General features: G+C 36.0%; 1 protein-coding gene and 1 long non-coding RNA gene across 3 annotated transcripts in view; both read right to left on the reverse strand.

Moving 5' to 3' along the window:
• Positions 1-4,016, reverse strand: part of LOC108367259 (uncharacterized) — a 17,655-nt gene extending 13,639 nt beyond the window's left edge. The window contains exons 1-2 of the long non-coding RNA XR_001848225.1: positions 4,004-4,016; positions 1,427-1,429 (exon numbers count right to left, since the gene is read on the reverse strand). This is a non-coding gene — a long non-coding RNA (uncharacterized LOC108367259). The remainder of the gene's footprint in view (positions 1-1,426; positions 1,430-4,003) is intronic.
• Gyf (GIGYF family protein Gyf) overlaps positions 1-5,557 on the reverse strand; it is a 262,645-nt gene that overhangs the window by 238,870 nt on the left and 18,218 nt on the right. The gene's annotated exons all lie outside the window — the stretch shown is intronic.

Consider the following 5,557-nt stretch of genomic DNA (forward strand, 5'->3'; position numbering starts at 1 on the left):
AGGCCCCCACTGCGATGGAAAGATCAGGTGGAGAAGGACTTGGCTTCACTTGGCGTTTCCAATTGGCGTCAGTTGGCACAGAGGAGAAACGACTGGCGTGCTTTGCTGAACTCGGCCAAAATCGCTTAGGCGGTTACAGCGCCAAAAAAGAAGAAGAACTCTGATCAGGGAAATTTTCGATGACAACACTGGTAGAAACGGTCAGCTGTTGTCTTTTGTACAAGTAAGCAAACAAAGCCAGCGAGTTTCGCGTCCGTGGTAGCCGAGTAGTGAGAGTTCCGTGCTACAAGTCTGTGGGTGCCAGGTTCGATCCTCAGTTGGAGCGATTGCCAAAAAAAATATTATTTTGTATTTTATTTTATTTATTTTTTTTTAATTTTATTTGATTTATATATTTAATTTTAATTTTGCTCTTCTTACTACATACTGGCATAAGTAGTACGTAAAAAATTATTCTTAAAATGATCTCCAATTTCATGCAACTCAGCTAAGGTTTCAAGAGAGAGTTCTTGACGCTTTTCCAGTTAAAGGGTTTATTAGTGAAGTTTTCTAATTACTTGCACTTGGAAAATTCGGAAATTTTTTGATACGTATGAATGCGATGTGGAATTTAGTTTTCCCCGATTTTAAGAGTGACTTACTCCTAAGTCTGATTTGAGTAGTCCGAACAGTGACCAGCACAGCTGACGAACGCTCTCGCTTTGTATATGTACGTAATCCAAAGTTTGGACTCTTTCTGCTTACTCTCTCAACGTTTCACAAAAAAAGGAGTGTTACTAACATGTTACTATCTTTGCGATGGCAACGATGCGGCGATTCTGCGATGCTAAATTTACAGTTAAGTAGCGTGTACTCGCCGCATCGGCATCGCCGATTATTAACATGTTACCTTTTTATGTAATCTGTCTAGTATACACATATACATACACATACATGGACATGACTCCTTGTCATCTTTAGGTAACGATATATTCCTTTGGAGTATCACTCTCTATTCTTTAAAGGTTAAAATAAAATAATTTTAAATAAACGAGTTTGTTCATTGCGTAGATAAATACTTAAAGGAAAACAAAAATACGTAGACTTTAATAAAACACAAATAGGCAGATCTTGGGTTGCTAAATCCTTTTAAGCGTTAAAAATGTAGGAACTTATTATACATTGTTTTACACTTAAAAAATTCGTTCAAATATAAATATCGTAGTATCGAAAAAAATATCGTCGATGTTCTCAAAACATCGCGATAAACATATCAATATCGACCAAAAAATCATCGATATCGATATATCGTTTGCATCCCTAGTTTTATGTATACAAAAATTATCGAAAAAGTATAGTCATTTAAATACTTTTTTTCGAAATAAAAATATAAAATTTGTAATTAAGTTACCATAAATATTTCATTTTATATTCACTTATTAGTTACAGTCTTTGACTTTGAACAAGTTAGGGGTTACCTAGGTCTGGCAGGCAAGACTTGGGGCTGCAGTCCTTAGATCTGGAGATGAATGTTTAACACGATAGTTACGTCTCGAGAACTACCTTATCTACGGTAATGCAATCTCTTATCAAGCTTCATGTGTATGCATCATGGGGTTGAGCCGCTTATTTTACCGTATAACAGGCAGCGAAGCGTATTTTACTAAACTTCACAATATCAAACTTTGGCAGAGACAAAACCTTACCATCGAGGAACAGTTAGAAGCTGGGCTCCCAAATTTTATTAGCTTTGCTTTCCAGAGATGATACGCCCAAATCAGTAGTCTTTGAGAGAAAACTCAAGGTAGAGATTTGCAGTAAGGCACCTTGGAGTACATTTATGAAAGGACGTATACAGGCTAGCACGCTGCAACGGTATTGGTGCAGGCATCTACAGACCAAGACTGGTGCTCCCGGTGCCCATGAGAGCATATCCGAGCATCTTTCAGGCGGAGGTCTAATAGAATGTGTGCAAAGATTAACCCACGAAGGAATTATCGTAGTGAAAAAATCCAAATATTGAGTATAGCTAGGCGCCACTGAAGGCCTTGATACCATTTGAGCTAAAGTCCTCCTTGATCCTTGAGTGCATGGACAAGCTTAACAGCCTGGCGGAGCACAAAACCATCCGACTTATTTGGGTACCAGGACACATAGGGGTTGAACGAACATAGAACATAGGCAGGGAACATAGGTAGAACGACGGGCGCCTCGTCTTCCATACGGCCTGAGGCTTTCTTGAGATCGGGCCTAGCACAATGCTTACTGGAAGACTGCAACCGTACAAGGTACAGGGTAACGCATCCAGTCCTGGACCATGTTGTGAATCCCGGGATTTCGGGATCTTAAATTGGTAATCCCGGGATCCCGGGATATTTCGGGATGTTATTACCAATAATTAAAATATGCTAACAAACTAGTATTGTGGTATTGTTTTAGTGCGAATACTAGAAACAAAAATAAATTTGTGTTTTTAAGCAAAGAAATATGAATGTCTTTATTTTATAGCAGTTTAAAAATCTAATTACAGCCTGAATAAACTAAAAACTATGGAATTGAAATTCATTCATGTTGCAACCGCAGTCATTTTTACAAAAAAGTAAAAAATAAGAGATCATCTTTACACTTACATATAGTATTTGTACATATACAAATGTTTAGTAATATTAGCTTGTATACAAGTCGGACAAATTTCGTAAAAAAAAATGGCACCTCCCATACTAACTAAAATTTTCATGTTATATATCTCTTAAAATATTTGTGGAACATGGTGTCGAGAAATTAATTCCATACTCATGGGAAAAAATGGGTGGAATCGGAAAAGGGGGCGTGGCACTTCCTAGAGGCGTGAAGTATTTAATCAGCTATAACTTCGGAACCATAGGTCACATGAATTTTAAATTTGGCATGCAGACATATCTATGGTAGGTGCTTTTAGTAAGGTATATATATAAATGAGTCTGTAAAAGGGGGCGTGGCACATCCCAAAGGCGTGGAATTTTTCATCAGCTATAACTTCGGAACCATAAGTCACATAAACGTGAAACTTGGTATGCAGATATCTATGGTACATAGGTGCTTATAGTAAGGTATACATAAATGAGGTTTTAAAAAGGGGCGTGGTACATTTCATAGGCGTGGAATTTTTAATAAGCCATAACTTCGGAACGATAAGTAACATGAACTTGTGCAGACATACCTATGGTAGGTGCTTATAGTAAGGTATAAACCCGATCCCGGTACCAGATGCCTTAGTACAGGGTAATAATAAACCTCCCCAAAGATATAAACACGTATTTTGACGGGTCAATGTAGACTAAGAAGTCACCTTGCACCGGTGGCAAGAAGACGGGTGAGATATCTGGCTCTGGTTAAATGTTTTATTCATACAATCGCTGACCCCTAGAGGGCATTTGAAATTTTTAAGAACTCTGGGATTGGATGAGGTACTGTAAATAATTAAGAATACAATAGAACTCTTTTTCTCAGTGCTAACCTATATGTCATATCTATATATCTAGGTAGGGCTAAGTAAGCCGCTACAACATCAACAACAACGGAAGAAAAATAAAGACATTAAGAGTTCAAACCCATGTGTAACTACACGATAGATTGCAGGAACATTGAAAGCTAGTCACTTCCACCTAAAGAAGCAGCAAGCTCAATATTTTGGCTCCTTATAAGGTCAAAGAATTAATCTGTGAGGACCAAATATTTAGGGGAAATTTGCCTTACGCAAACGTCCACTCCTACCAACTCAGCAAACAATTAGGTTTGATATACATTTCAGAATGATTTGAAATCAAAGCCCTTCTCGTATGTCAAACGTTTGAAAAGGATTTGATAGTGATTTGAAAGTAACAGCTTTCTCAATAAAAAGGGTAGCTTGATCTCCATTTGAGAATATGGTCAACTCTCAAATCAATTTCAAAGGTTATTTATCAATTGAACCTCAAATTTGGAAATAAAACTTTTTATAGAAAATGTATATTTCATATTTATTTTTCCTTCACGAAGTTCATACATAACAGTAGAAACAATTAAGATAAAGTAATTTCTAATAAATTCGTCTTGAAGGGCTGCAGCTTCTTCAATCCGCGCAAACATCAAATCCACTATTTGTGGGCTTGCTCTTTTAATATTTTTTTTCTATTCAGTGTTTTTTAATTGAATTTAATTTCATTCTTACAATTTTTTATTTAACTGCGCACCTTTACGTCATTTGACACTTGTCACGTTTCTTCAAATCAATCTCAAATGAATTTCAAATGTAAAATGTAAACCTCGTTTTCAATTTGAGAATCCTTTGAGAAAAGCATTTGATATCAAATTGAGAAATAAATTTTTTTCAAACGTTTGAAACTGTGTTTGATGGGAAGAAGCTACACCAACAAACCAACGAGGCACAACACAGTAACAACGGCGAAATCACGGCACTTTTGTATTTAAGATGAAGTATAATTTTTTACCAAAGTACTTAACGAATCAGATCGTATATGTAGGGGATGTACAACCTACGAATTAAGAAACAAGAATGATTTCATAAATAATCTTTATAAATCTAATAAGGCACAAAATATTTTAATGTATCTAGGTCATAAACTATTTGTGACCTGGTCTACGAAAAGGGAGCTTACGTGCGAAAACTAGTTTTCTGTGAAAAAGCTGTTAAAAGTAAGCAACTCGTTTCGTCAGTTTCTCATTATCTCGTTAATTGTTCTCCGCGCCGGACGTCCAGTAAGTGTTGTTGTTGGTCCAGTAAGTGTTGTTGTTGGTCGGAATATTATTATAGTTCATCGTGTAAGTTGCTAGTGTGGAACATTTAAAAAAGTAACACTGAAGAAGTGACGTTTACTGTTTCTGTTGATTATCGTCTTCGCATTTCGCATGAAATGAAACATGAGTGTTGATGAGGAGTTCAGTGCCGTATACGGACAATATTTCCATGAAAAGGATGATGACTAGTAATTTTTAGCTAGAAAAAAAACCGACTTCAACTCTCATATGAAAAAAATATATATATATATATCTCATGATCCGCTGATCGGATCTTAACCAGATTAGTATGGGACCACCTCTGAGACACTACCTTTCCGAATTATCGAAATCGGTTGACGTGGTCCAAAGTTATGCGGTAACATACATAAAAAATAAAAAAATAAAAAAAAAATATTCCGACGAACTGATAACCTCCTCCTTTTTTGGAAGTCGGTTAAAAACGATGATGAAAACTATGAAGAGAGCGATGATGATGAAGACGAGGAACCAGGTCCATCTTCCTCACGATCAACACGTAAAAAGATCTCAAGGAAAACGACAACAAAGAAAAATACATAAACTACTCAGCATTATTATTTTTGGCCCATAATACGTTTTTCTAGTGTATAATCATGTCTTTATAGCTTATAATTCAATGTATTTTGTTCATTACCAATAAATTATATTTTGTCGTATTTTTACTCTTCTTTCTCTACATTTTTAGTACACTTCTAAGCAAGTTAGGATTTTCTGCTTTTCACCACGTGAAAAAGCATCTCATGTTCCATCCGAGTACTATAAAGAATTAAAATTGATTTTT

The sequence above is a fragment of the Rhagoletis zephyria genome, unplaced genomic scaffold (assembly GCF_001687245.7).
Source record: "Rhagoletis zephyria isolate East Lansing unplaced genomic scaffold, Rhagoletis_zephyria_1.1 Rzeph_scaffold_00042, whole genome shotgun sequence".
In the NCBI taxonomy this organism is placed as follows: domain Eukaryota; kingdom Metazoa; phylum Arthropoda; class Insecta; order Diptera; family Tephritidae; genus Rhagoletis; species Rhagoletis zephyria.